Here is a 14902-nt window from a genome sequence, read left to right on the forward strand (position 1 = left end):
ACATTTTAATCTCAATTTGCAGCAACTGAAGTAAATTGAGGACAAAGTGGGAAGAAGAGAGAGAAACTGGGGCGGGATACAGACGGGCAAAAAGGGGTGTGTTCATGACGTCATGAAGGTAGAGCCTTCAGACGGCCCTTACCTGAATGCCGCCATGAACACGCCGCCCGCACGCCCCAAGCGGGAAGAAGCGGCATTAAAAAGGTGCTGCTTTTCCCCGCTTCTTTTCTGTATGATGCGCAGCTGCGCATGTAAGCTGCTGCACCAGTACGCCAGAATTGTTACGCTGCTAATTTAAGTTGCCCATTTAAAAGCTCCGTGTCTGCTGCATCACATAATGAGTCGGGGTCCTGGAACATGCGCAGTTTGAAGCCAGGCTTTAATTGCAGCGTCAGCTGCCATGCAGGTGTGGAAGCTGCAGCATAGCTGCAGCGCATTTTAAGACTCGTAACCCTAACCCTAACCCTAACCCTAACCCTAGAGCAACATGTACGCATGCGCTGCTAGAATCAGGGAAAGTTTGGAATTTAAAGTGAACCCCTACACACATTCCTGTGCCATTTTCACCTAACAATAAAAAACCCCTAAAACTTTAAATATTTACATATGTACAAGGGAGGTGATGGGGGATGGCAGGGGGACAGCGGTGGCAGCGGCGACAGCTGTGGCTGTGCATTGCAGATTCAGCAAGAGCGTGGGGACCAAAGGAGAGGAGGCATCCATGATGCTGGTGACATTGGCAACGTGCAAGCGGACAAGGATGCCAACACCAGCTGATCACCAGCTGGCAGGAGACCACTATTGTTCTTGGGCAGGGCGAGGGAAAAAGTTTTAAAGGGGCTTGGGCGCTTTAAATGTGCACATAAGCTTTCTGCTGCCGCTGCTGAGCGCCGCAGCTGCGCAGCTGTGCATCCGCCAGCCGGCAAAAGAAAAAAAAAGCCCCGTTTTTGGCCGCCCGTGCAGAAGCTGCCTCTCTCTTTGCAGCGTCCTCCGAGGTGGCTGTTTGGAAACTGCAGGTCAGAAACGGCCCCAGGTGAGGCGTCTTCACTACCCCCCATGTGGAAGCCCCATCACCTGAGCCACGCCCCCGGGGCGGGCGGTCTGAAGGCTCCGTATTCAGCAGAATACACCTCCAAGACGTCTTCCCCTGCCCGTCTGTATCCCGCCTAGGATATTTTAAGAGCAGTGATAAGTGGGACAGAAGGTGATTAATAAGGACTATCCCCACCAATTTGGGCACTCTAGTAGATGCACAGTGGAGACATCATAATGTATACTCGCTCTTGTGGTTAATCCCTGTAGTACTAAAGAGATGGGCTCTATCAATTCAGGACATGGTAAAAATTTGTGCCTCCCTCTCTCTCTCTCTGTGTGTGTGTGTGTGTGTGAGAGAGAGAGAGAGAGAGAGAGAGAGAGAAACTGTATGCAGGATATCAAAACGATCACCTGCTGCAATATGTGTCTGACTAAAATTTGAGATCCTTGGTAGAGGCTGTGTCCATCACCTAGTAAGGCTAGGTTGGGAGGCACAGACACACACGGCTTTCTTTGTAGCAGCACCCTTACTGTGGAACTCCTTCCCAAAGAAGTTATATTGACACTGCCCATTTTGTGTTTTGACAGGCAGCTAAGACTACATTATTTTGCATGACCTTTAGTCCTTCGAAGCAAGGGTGATTGCTCTGGCTTTTTTCAGAACTTATTTCAAAATTAGTTTTAAAGAAGTTGTTTTAGTCTGTTTCAAAAAAATGTTTTTGTTTGTGTATTTAATAATTTTCATCATTTTAAATGTTGTACATTGCTTGGGGAGGCACCGGTGGGCTGAGAGGCACGAGATAAATACATTAAATGCATGCTTACATGCATCTATATAAAAAGATTGGGGAATGAAATAAAATTGTCAATATAAGTATATTTGTCAAGCAAACATCTTATTGCATGATGCACTAGGAGGAAGAATAGCTGCTGAACTGTTGCTGCAATTTCATACTCCTGTGGCTGCTCTCTTCCACATGCACAATGGAAACATGTGAGAGAGTGAAGCCAGGTCCAGATGTACTGTACAACAGTCTCCACCATGAAGAGGAAGGGGAAGCATTAGAGACAGAAGTTGCCATCCCATTATAGGTAGGCCATGCTTGGAAGGTCACAAAACTGTGTGAATTTAAACAGCCTTTAGGTGGGTTTCTGATGTAATCATTTCATTTTGAAATACTGTCCTAGTCAGGGCTGATCACTGTTGGAGGCCCTGTTGACATATTATCTAGGATCACATGGAAGATGACAAACAGGATAAGGGACATCAGGAGGAGGCATCATTTATGGGGTTGCTGCTCCAATGGATGAAGAAAGAATGCCCAAATAAAGTTGCTTCATTCCCCAGACTCCGTAAACAGTCTCCCTAAGAGGTTTCTGCCGGATACCAACACACACACCAGAAGGAAGCAGAAAGATGGACGATTAAGAGGTGGGTGACTCACATAGGTCCATAAAAATATAACAAAAGGTTACAGCTTGGAACCAAAATGATGAAATTTGGGCCAAGAATATTAAAGGACTGAGATAATATGATATTCTGCACCTGACTCCTAGCCAAAGAGCATAGCACTCTCTAGGGCAGGTGTGAGAGAAGAACATAAGGGCCATTATCTGGATATATCTGTCCCTACCCCCAGTAAAACCTACCCTCATCAATTAATTGTGGTCTCCATCATGTTAGAGGAAAGACAAATGGGGTTAGTCCTTTCCTAGTCTCACTGATGGCCTTCTGAGACTTTTGTATTAAATCAAAATGTTGTGTTACACCAGTTGACTGACTGTGGGAAAATAGCCCAGGCATATGGACTATGGAAGAATCATTTTCTCTGCTGCCCATTAAGAATGTACCTCACAATTTGCAAAATCATTTTGGTAAAAGGAGAACTTCACTGCAATTTAGATTTGGTTTCAGTTTTCACTAGCTTTGCTTTGGAGCTTCAATTCCTTGCCTGGCATCTTATCACTCAATATACACCTCAAGACACCAACAGGAGTTCTGAAAGACCTTCTTCCTTGCTTTACAAAGTGACTTAGGTAATGAGCTGCAGTGGTGAGCAGGAGTTGGCCATGCAGCAAAATACAACAAAATCCACAAAATAGCAATACCTTTATTGGGCATATTTAATAAATCTGGAACCAACCCGTCTATCAGTTCAATGTTACTGGAAGGAAAGAGCATGGAGAAACGGAATGATTGTATGATTGAAGGCTTTTTTTGCAATATTTCCCCAGAGTATCATTGTAGAAATTAGCCTGTAGAAAAAGGTTTATTCAGTGTTTATTAAGTTTTTACAAAAGAGTATATTAGGTTTTGACAACTTTAAATAAAATGCAGAACATAAAGAACTGGACATAATATAATATCTCCTTATGTAAGAAAAAATAATAGTCACTGCAGGACTAAATTATAGTTGTCTTTTGACTTTGCTGCTACTTGTATCTCTTCTATTTCTACATTAAAAACAAGTATATAAAAAAGGAAAGGAATTGAAGAACTGAACAAAGCCTGTTTATCTAGGGGGAATATATTCCCTCTTTGCAAAACTAAAACTACTAAGAGCATAAAGAATCCTGTTTGATTAGACCAAAAGCCTTTCTAGACCATTCAGTTTACAGAATGGGCGGCTAGGTGTGTGTAGGAAGCCGATAAACAGGATATGATTGCAATGGCACAATCTGTGAACCCCAACAGCTGGTGTGCATCAGCTAAAATCTAGTTTATGATTTGATACACATTTATCTGTGAATAAACCCCTTAAATTCAACGTGACTGATTTTGAGCAGATGTCTGTAGGATTGTACTGTTTCTGAAATATTATCAAATACAAAGGCTGGTGATATACACTTTGGGTGATATACACTGCCATGTACGTCCAAACATAAACCTGTGTATGTCTTTTCATATTGTTGTATAATGTGTAATACGCATCACCTCCCTTATGAAATGATCCCTGAGTCTTACCACTGAACTCACCTGTCTCTTCCACCTCCCCCCCCCCCCTCCATGGCCATTTAGTGGCCAGAGGAGGGCAAGGAATGGCCACACATCAGTCAGTTGTATTCCTTCATCTGGGTGCATAATAATCAAGACATCTCCAGGATCCACTTGGAGTCCTCCAGAGACCCAAAGGATAAAGTTCTCAGTGTGAATCTTGTTATTGCAACATCACTAGATGCTGCGTATCTGTCCCTGGTCAAGGATAGGGATGGAGTGGAGCTGCAGTAGGATAATCTGAATCTCTTTGTAGGAAAGACAAGGATGGGACACAGTTCCATGTGGCAGAAACTTACATTCCATTAGATGATGATGTATGTGAGCCATCATTTAACATTCTGCTGAGTTGCTCAGATATAAATCCCATTGAATTCAAGGAGGCTTATTCACAGGTAATTGTATATCAAATATATGTCAAAATTCAAAGATATAGCCATGTTAGTCTGTGGAAACAGTATGTAGAGAGATCTTGTAGCAACTTTGAGACTAACTGAAAGAAAGAAGTTGGCAGTATGAGCTTTCGTAGATAAATGCATCTAAGGAAGCAGTGTACAAGATCTCTCTACTTCAAATAAATGTATTATCTCTCAGAATAAGGTGAAGAGGGTGGGGAGGGCAGAAAAGGAGGGAGAGCAAAATAGGACTGCATTTTTGGAAATTTCAAGTAATGGAACTGGTACTTTGCATGGCAATAAATGCAATAAAACAAACTATTTTTCTCTGAATTGCTCACAGATTGGGCTAAGTAGGGCTATAAACATAAAACACTGAGGACAATAAGTTACATATTATGGTCTATTTCTTTACAATAAAATAAGTGTCTACCTTTTATTACAACAAGAGGTGGATTGTAATGAAAATAAGTCAGAAACAGTTTGCTGAAAACGTCTAACAGAGAAAATTCTAATGGGTACATTGGTGAACAAAGGTCTTTACTTTTGTGTAATGACTGGGGCTGTGCTATTAGTGCAGGATGACTCCTTTTCTGTTATATCCTCCTCCTCCTCCTCGGCCCAGACGTTGGACACTGTACAGCAACTGTACTAAACAGAATATGGCCTGACATTTCTGCATTCTTACAAAATAGTAAATTGTCTTCAAAAATATTCCTGTAACTCATAGAATTGTAATTACCATTAGCCGCTCCTGTTAAGAAAATGAGCATGGCACCAAGCACAGCTTGACAGCAACAGCAATAACGTGCCTTAACCACCAGCTTTGCTTTACAGAGTAAGTGGGAGTAGTAAATATCTCCTCAAAGGCAAAACTTGGTTCTAAAACAATCCCATTATAAGCCACATTTCCCTCACATCCAGAAGATCCTGAGAACTTCTTCTACAGCTATCAGTGCTCTCTAGACATATTACTTGCTTTCAGAAAACACTGGCGTCCCAGTTTGTTTTTTAAAATCATATAGAGCCTACACATAAAGAGGAGCGGCAGGCAGGCAGGCATGCACTGATTCTACCCCTGGAACCATTTTCATCACCTACAACATGCAGTGGGGTGATTGTCTGGAAGGAAGAGCTTTCAATATAGGTGAAGTGGAACTCATTGAAAATCAGGATTCAGATTAATAAGGAGAGATTCTCCACACATACATACATAAAGTTCACCCTCTGTACATGGGAGATTAAAGATTATTCTTTATATGAGGGCTGGGCGCATTCCAGGGTCTAGAGGCCCATACTGCTAGATTTCTGCCTGTGAAAGAGAACCACCCTCAAAGGCGCATTACAGACAGCCCCTTTCCCCAACAGATTGGGGCCTCAGCTGCCACAGCAGCAGGCCTGAGGCCCCGATCCACCGCTTTTCCAGGCCGCGGGAAGCGGCAAAAGGCCGCTTCCCACGGCCTGGAAAGGGGTATCCTTGGGGCTTCAAGCCCCAAGGACACCCCGACAGCGGTGGGGAAAAGAGAAAGGGGCCGCTCAGCCCCTTTCTCCTTTGTGTCGCTGGCGCAGCCATGTAAAGGCTGCACCAGCGACACAAATGAAGGAAGGAGCTCCATTTCGGAGCTCCTTCCTGTGCTGTGGAAAGGGCACCACAGGTGCCCTTCCATGGCGCCAGGACGGCACATCCGCGCCACCCTGTTTGGAGGCAGCGCGGTTGTGACGTCCTAATGGCAGCGCCCATGTAGAATGGGCGCTTCCATTTTGTATGTAGTGTGTACGTACTAGGGTTGGGGGCGTCTGAAAGAGATGCCCCCGGGCAACCCTACTACGTACACAGTACGAACTGAAAGGCCCTTCTGGAAAGGGCCAAAGACACCATTTTAGAAACTGAAAGTGACTGTATCAGTTACAATCCAGCCTTTCTGGGTGCTTTTGTGGGGAGGGCAGGCAGATTGGAGAAACAGGGCTATCGGAATAGCCCTGAACATCTGTGTTTTTAAAAAAACATTTCAAATGTGTCTTATTTTCAACCATTTTAAAAAAAATCAGTAAAAAAACTGAGGGCTACAGTGCTTTGGGTGCCTCAGTGAGAGTCCCAAGGACTGCACTAGACCCACTAAAGGGTTGTATGTGACCCACAGGTCACACAATTTCCTCCTCTGCTTTGTATGTGTTTAAATAGCTGAAGAAGTGGCATACCCTCCAACATTCCCAATTAATCATCTGTCATCACTGTTTTAAGATGCTTTTAAAATGTCCAGTTTCTCTCTTCTCTTCCCACTTCCCCTCTTTGGCCTCTGATTACTTTAATGGTTGGAAACTGAATTCAGAGGGTAAAGTGGTTTGCACTCAGTCAACTTAGCAGGAGGGAGAGAACAGGAGAGGATGAATCTTGCCTTTCCCAGTAAGGTTAGGCGGGATACAAACCGCCATATAGTACGTATAGGATACGTACTAGGGTTAGGAAGGGGCGGTGCTTCCGCACCCCTCTAACCCTAGTACGTATCCTATACGTACAAGATGACGGCGCCCCTTCCACATGGGCGCCGCCATCTTTATGTACTGGACGCATAGCGTCCAGACGTGTCGTGGCGCCTATGACGTCGCGAATGCGCCAGCGGCGCTTCGCGACATCATCAGAGCGCCGCAAGAAGAAGCTCCGAAATGGAGCTTCTTTTTTGCTCCGCACGGGAGCCACGCGGTTTGGCTGCTGCAGCTCCCGCGCGGAGCAAACGGCGGGGAAGCGCCGCAAAGCGGCGGTTTGTATCCCGCCTTAAGAAAAAGCCAGCTGCTGCAGCCTCTCACATATGATGTGTTCTTCCTCATTAATTGTTTTTGCCATCTTGACCACACTCTGATGTTGCTTGGCCACACATGTCCTTGTTTTGAAGGGTATGGGATCAAGGCCTTCAGTATGTTCTCACAGCCATTGTGGTGTAGTGGTTTGAGTGTTGGACTATTACTCTGGAAACCAGGGTATGAATCCCACCTTGGCCATGGAAGCTGACTGGGTGACCTTGGCTAAGTCACATTCTCTCAGAGGAGGGGAAAAGCAAACTCCCTCTGAACAAACCTTGCCAAGAAATCTCCATGATAGCTTCACCTTGGGGTTGCCATAAGTCCACAGGCACACAACAACAGCAGTGTAGAAAAGGCCACTTCAGTGACAGAGCACATTCTGCCTTTGAAAACTCCTTGCTAATTTTTTATTGCACTTTCATTTTACTTCTCTTCCATGGAGACCATAGCATTGTAAATAGGGTCTGAAGGTCATTTCCCACACAGGGACTGTCCATATCTAGACTTATGTGCTTATTTATAAAGCTATAAGCTTTTGTCACTTTAGAAGAAGCAACTTCCTCTGTTTCCTTCTAACTTTCAGGGCATTTGGTTTTTGAAATGACAAGCATGCACTAAAAGGAGAAAGGAAGGAAATAATGAGATCAGTTTCTGTTCCATTATCCATTTTCATTTAAAACAGGAGAGAATGCTGTGTGGCTTTCCATATGATGTTGGGTTACAACCCCCGTGGTTTGTGTCTACTAGGTTGGCTAGTGACAGACATTTACAGTAGTCCAAAAGCAAGAGTAAAAACCATGGATGTCAGATAAAATGCTACAAGCAGTAAAAGAAAGAAGAGAAGCAAAACAAAAGGGAGACAGGAACAAACTTAGAACTATGAATGCTACAGTTCAATGGAAGATGCAAATAGATAAAGACAAATACTACAATGATCAATGCAGAGAGATAAAGGACAACAACAAAAAGGGAAGAACAAGAGACCTGTTCCAAAAGTTCTGGGAAATCAAAGGGAAATTCAAACCGTGGACCGGTGCACTCTATGACAATAAAAACAACGTAATTCAAGATCAGGAAGGAACAAAAAGATGCTGTATGCAGTACACAGAAGAGTTATATAAAAGGGATAACAAAATGAAGGACATATGGATCGAAGAGTAATATGAAGATGAAGCCAAAATTCTAAAAACAGGTGGAAGCTACAATTAGAGAAATGGGAAAAAATAAGTCACCAGGAACAGATGATATTCCAATCAAATTGCGTCAATCCACACTAACAGTGCTAACCAACATATGTCATTTCTCAACAGATATGGAAAGCAAAACAATGGCCAACAGATTGGAAACGATCAATATACATCCCCATCCACAAAAAAGGAGATACAAAAGACTGCAGCAACTGTAGGACCATAGCTGTAATCAATACATGGAGATACATGGAGAGAGAAATCCCAGAGGTGCAAGCATGACACGATTCAAGAAAGGAAGAGGCACTAAGGACTACAGTGCAAACATACGGTGGCTAATGGAACTCACCAAAGAATTACAAAAGAAGATCATAGAATCATAGAGTTGGAAGAGACCATAAGGGCCATCCAGTCCAACCCCATCCTGCCATACAGGAACTCTCAGTCAAAGCATCCCCAACAGATGGCCATCCAGCCTGTTTAAAGACCTCCAGGGAAGGAGACTCCACCACACTCTGAGGAAGGAGTGTGTTCCACTGTCAAACAGCCCTTACTGTCAGGAAGTCCCTCCTAATGTTCAGGTGGAATCTCTTTTCCTATAGCTTGCATCTAGTGTTCCGGGTCCTGTTCTCTGGAGCAGCAGAAAACAAGCTTGCTTCCTCTTCAATATGAAATTCCATCAAATATTTGAACAGGGTTATTATATCACCTCTTATCCTTCTCTTCCCCCGGCTAAATATCACCAGCTCTCTAAGGCAGGTTATAAACCGCCGCTTTGAGGCGGTCTGCCGCCGCCGCCGTTTGCTCCGTGCGGGAGCCACAGCAGCCACACTGCGCGGCTCCCACACGGACCGAAAAAGAAGCTCCAAAATGGAGCTTCTTTAAGCGGTGCCTCTATGACGTCGCGAGGCGCCAGGGGCAGACTCGCGACATCATAGATGCCGCGACACGTGCGGACGCACAGCGTCCGATACATAAACATGGCGGCCCCCATGTGGAAGGGGCGCCACCATGTTGTACGTATGGAATACGTACTAGGGTTAGGGGTGTGTGGAAGCACCGCCCCTTCCTAACCCTAATACGTATTCCATACGTATTTTTTGGCGGTTTGTAACCCGCCAATGTTGTTCCTCATAAGGCATGGTTTCCAGGCCCTTCACCATTTTAGTCACCCTCCTTTGTGCTTTATAGATTAGAGCAAGGCCTGCATAGATCATGAAAGACTATAGAATGGCCTTAAAGACATGGGAGTGTCAACTCATCTGATAATCCTAATAAGGAATCTTTACTCAGCACAGGCAGCCACTGTCAGGACAGAACATGGAGAAACAGAATGGTTCCCAGTTGGCAAAGGGGTCAGACAAGGCTGCATCCTCTCACCCTATCTGTTCAACTTGTGTGCAGAACATATTATATGAAAAGCAGGACTGGACACAGAAGAAGGAGGAGTGAAAATAGGAGGAAGGAATATCAACAATCTAAGATATGCAGACAACACCATACTACTAGACGAAAACATCACAGACTTGGAACAACTACTAAGGAAAATCAAGGAGAAAAGTGCAAAGGCAGGCTTATTGTTAAACATAAAGAAAACAAAAATAATGACCACAGAAAATTTACACAGATTCAGCCTAGACAATGAGTAAATTGAAATAGTAAAAGAATGTTCATACCTTGGATCAAATATTGATCAGAATGGGGATTGCAGTCAAGAAATCATAAGAAGACTAAGAATGAGGAGGGCACCTATGAGAGAACTAAAAAATATCCTAGAATGTAAAGACATACAACTGAGCATGAAAGTTAGAATCATACAAGTCATTGTATTCACTATTACCATGTATGGATATGAGAGCTGGACAGTTAAGAAAGCAGATAGGAAGAGAATTAATTCGTTTGAAATGTAATGCTGGAAAAGAGTGCTGCGGTTACCATGGACAGCCAAGAAGTCAAACAAATGGGCCCTAGAACAGATCAAACCAGAAATTTCTCTGGAAGCCAAGACGACTACTAGACTGAGGCTGTCGTACTTTGGCCACATCATGAGGAGGAACGATTCACTGGAAAGAACAATAATGTTTTGAAAGGTGGAGGGAAGTAGAAAGAGAGGAAGGCCACATGCTAGATGCATGGACTCTATTAAGGAGGTCATGGGTATGAATTTGCAGGATCTGAGCAGAGAAGTGGAGCATAGGGAGTCTTGGAGACGTCTCATCTACAGGGTTGCCATGGGTTGAGATTGACTCGAGGGTGGATAACAACAACAACAACAACAACAAAGGTTGGCTAGGCCTGCTGGGAGATACATTTGAAAAATATCTGGAGGACTGCAGAATGCCCACCTCTGACTTAAAAACAGGAAGAGAGCCAGTGTGTGTTCCAACGTATGCAGGCAATTTCCTCTGATATTCATTTGAATGAACTGAGGTTGTGGGGAAAGAGCAGAGACCACTGTTATGATGACAACCTTTTTCCTATGTCTCCTCATTGTACCCATACTGAATGGGCAAAGGAGGTAAAACATTGGCAGAAGCTGCAGACACACTGTAGCTGAACACCATTGGTACCATCTTTGAAGATGAAAGTTTACTGTTGTTTACAGAATACCTACAGTGGGCCCTTGGTTTCCACTGGGGTTTGTTTCCAGGACCCCTGTGGACTGGATACCAAACTCTGTGGATACTCAAGTCCCATTAAATACAGTGGCCTAGTAAAAAGCTGTCCCTTATACAAAATGGCAAAATCAAGGTTTGCTTTTTGGAATTTCAAATTTTCTTTTGAATTATTTCAATCCATGGATAGTTAAATCTGTAGATAAAAAATCCATGGATAAGGTGGCCCAACAGTATTTGCATTGTAATATCTATGAAAAGTTAAATATTCCTGCCTTTATAGTGACTGGCTTGAGAAAGCTAGGGACTCTTTTGCAGGTACCGTAGTATGCGCTAGGGAAGTGAAAGAGAGCCTTGTAATGAAATCTCATTGAGGATGCAAAGAGTACGTTTCAGCATTAGGCATTCTCCTCATGTTTCACATAAATGCATCCTGGCCTCATGAGAGGAAGAGCAGTGCATTTGCACTGGCTCATTCAATTTGAATGTTGGTAAGAGGAGCATCTTGAGCAAGCAGGGAACAGCCTAGTTATAGCTATTTTTCTACTGCATTTTACATATTTATTTATTTTTAAAGAAAGGTAAAGCTGTCACTGACTTACCTGACCATTTTATTGGATGTTTATATGCTGGTCTTTTGCGCACCTGCTGAAGTGAAGACATTCTTCAAGGAATCGTTAGCAAGATTACAGATTGCTGCATAGCACAGGTCTGGACAAAATTAAACCATGACTGTTTTGCAAAGTTGCATTCATCATAATGTCACCTGCTGTAGTCTTCTCTGGAATAGATAGCGTTGTGTCAGAAAGCATAAAAGATACAAATGTCTTTCAAAGGTTTTCGTTTCCCTTTTCATGAAATTGCTTCTTAAAATTGTAATAGCATGGCAACTCTCATCTCTCTCTGTACATGTCTCTCTGTCTCCATTTTTCTCCCCACTTAGTGCTGAAATGAAATGGGACTATAGATGAGGCATGCCTTGCCTCTCACAAAGCAATATTTCTGAATAAACATCTGTTTTAGTCACAGTTTTCTGTGGTTAAATAGCAAACCATGGGACTTTAGTGTACAAAGCTCTGCACTTGATATTTCTTCCATATTTCACAGAATGCTTTGCTGAAATGAAATCAAGAGATTCTCTTATTGGGAGGGGGATAGATATAATCTTGAATGTTTAGTGGATATTTCAGGAAGACTATTAACTTGACAGAGTAAATAAAACTGTTAGGAAAGAATGAGAAGCTTAATGCTGTACGTACCTTTCAGGCACATCTGTGTTACAAACCTTGTTGAAGATTTATTAAAAGAAAAGTATGCTGTCCCTTTGGAAGTGACTACACATTTGGGATGCGTGAGATGCCAGTAATGTTTTGCTTTCTTTTCCTTCTTAAACTCTTGCCAATGTGAATTAGTAAAGAACCACTGGGTTGCTGGGAAGGAATGAGATATTTCATAGCACTATGTTGTGGGACTGATGAAAAGCAGGGTAGGTGAGCTTTAGGGAGAGAAATGAATTCCTTGTTTCTCATCTAGTTGACTTGTTTCTGAAACTGCAGCACTTGCTGGTAAACAAATATTTTCTGAACATAAGAGTTCTTCAGGTTAGCAAGGTATGTATGGCTGAATGTGAGAACATATACACATGTGACTGCTGGTGCATTTTCTCAATGAGTAATATCCCTTGCAGTGAGAACACCAAGAACTGCTTGAGTGGTGTACATAACAAAATGGATACATAACTGTGTAGTAACAAACCTGGTGTCATTGCTTATTTGGGCAACTCAGATTCTCTGGATCTGAGTTCAGCCTAGGCATCACACACACAATGAAGCACTGGGATAAAATATCACAATCTGACCATAGACAGCAATATATTTTGTGTACACTGGGAGTGGAGTCTTGGATGGGGTTACAAGTATGAAATAGATTTCCTTATATTTTAAAATTATTTGTAGCTCCTTCATAAGCAACCCAGAGAATACTTATGTTTCTTTAAAAGAGAGCTATTTCAGTTTTAAATATAAGAATATATTTTACACTGAATTATACCTGTGATACAAATATTAGGTACAGCAGTTACATTATAGCCAGAAATTCTCATCTAACAAGGCATACCGGAATAGTAAGCACTAACCAAGTATATTAGGGGAGTGAGGTATTTTTCTGGAGACAGAGAATCATATGAGCTTTTGTTATACAGAATCGTTTCTTTAAAGAAAAGACTTCTGAGGCTGAATGGCTATTTCTGGCACTTTACTTTGTTGTGAATGAGCTGGCTCAAATTCCAAGAAGGCCCAGTAAGAAAAGAGAGAGAATGAGAGTGACAGGTTGTTGGGCAATAAATTAGTGTGAAGGATGGTGTTGGTTCCCCTCATTTGTCAAATGTTCTAGTTTGTGCTTTCTCAGACAAAAAGAGCTTTAAAATTCTTCTGGTTGTTTGTGGGAAAGAATGGGAGGGACTGAAAACTTCTCCAGGCCATTATGGCCTTTTGCGATGAAGAGGAATCTTTTCCCCTGCATCTGGTTAAGGGGTGTGTGTGTGTGTGTGTGTGTGTACATACATGCATGCATACAAATATACATATGGTCAGATTGATGTGTCATAAAGTAGGTATATTAAACTGACAGATATTATTCTCAAGTTTCTGTTTTTTGCAAATTATATTTCATTTCCAGCAATTTAGACTGAAAAAGCATCTGAGGGAGTAGACTGAAATCTATAAAAGCTCATGCTGCCAATTTCTTTCTTTCAGTTAGTCTCAAAGGTGCTACAAGATCTCTCTATATATTATAAATTCAGTAAAAATCCTCAGTTATTTCAGTGGAAATAAATTCTTAGCCTAATTTTCTTACCCTGAAACATATATAAATTAAAAGTGTTTACACTTCCCTGGAACATGCCCTTTGTAGTTTTGCAAAATGTGCAGAAGGCAATGACAGTATTGTTAGTATGTCCTGAACAAATGTAATGAGCATGAAATTGCTGGCTTTTCCTGAATGTGCTCCTTAATGCCATTCTAACCTTTGAAGTACTGTTCTATCCCCTGCTCTGCTCTCTATGCTGTAATGCCTACCTATTTCCAGTGTTTAGTTTTGTTAATGCTGCTTAAACATTACAGAATCTGAAAACTGTGATTTTTTTTTAAAATGAAAAAACCCAACTATATGGTGTGGTATGGGAAGAGGTCAGTGTGTGTGTGTGTGTATGACGGCATGAGTTACTGCAACAGGTGATGCCAACCCTAGTAATGCCACTACTGTATTATATTTGAATTTGCAAGTCATATGAAGTTCCAGTTTTGGGGAAAAGTTAGGGTATACATAAAGATGTTAACAGTGATAGAGTTGGTGATGATATTAATAATAACAATGACAACAACAAAGGAAAAGGGATGGGAAGAAAAAGTGAAAACCCAGACACAAAATATTAAAGTTAAGTACGATAGTTGTTTTTATAATGATAACTTGGAATGGAAATAGTTTGGAGCACAGAGTAGCCTGCTGATTTTCCAGCAGTTTTGATAGGATGGCTATGATTCATGTTCTCTTTCTGCTTCAGCTTGATCAAATGGCTGTTATCAGATGATAGTTGAGGAAGAAACTTGGTAGTGATGGTTGTTTGCTAGACCCGATGGAATCGCCCTGTTTCCCATCTTTCTCTATGGCAGCCTTACAGACTAGAACTTTGGAAGCACTAACAATCTTGTTTTAAAATGAAAATTATCAAAATCTTTCACAAAACACATAATGTAATATTCAGCAAGACTTGTCTGTTGGGCCTACAAATAAGTATTCTGTTATAATGAACCATTGTGATTCTTCATCTTTTGGTAAGCATTGCACTATATATTCACAGCCATATTCTTGGGTAGTCTT

General features: G+C 42.2%; 1 protein-coding gene across 6 annotated transcripts in view; it reads left to right on the forward strand.

Annotated features, from left to right (window-relative positions):
- Positions 1-14902, forward strand: part of FRMPD4 (FERM and PDZ domain containing 4) — a 370005-nt gene that overhangs the window by 210046 nt on the left and 145057 nt on the right. The window contains exon 1 of one of the 6 annotated variants that reach the window (XM_089511619.1): positions 11668-11735. The exons of the other annotated variants lie outside the window; for them this stretch is intronic. The gene's annotated coding sequence lies outside the window, so the exon portion shown is untranslated. Of the gene's footprint in view, positions 1-11667; positions 11736-14902 lie in introns of those variants that run through there. 6 annotated transcript variants of the gene reach the window in all.

The sequence above is a fragment of the Sceloporus occidentalis genome, unplaced genomic scaffold (genome assembly GCF_023333645.1).
Source record: "Sceloporus occidentalis isolate IW3139 unplaced genomic scaffold, rSceOcc1.0.p SCAF_2, whole genome shotgun sequence".
NCBI classification, from domain to species: Eukaryota; Metazoa; Chordata; class Lepidosauria; order Squamata; family Phrynosomatidae; genus Sceloporus; species Sceloporus occidentalis.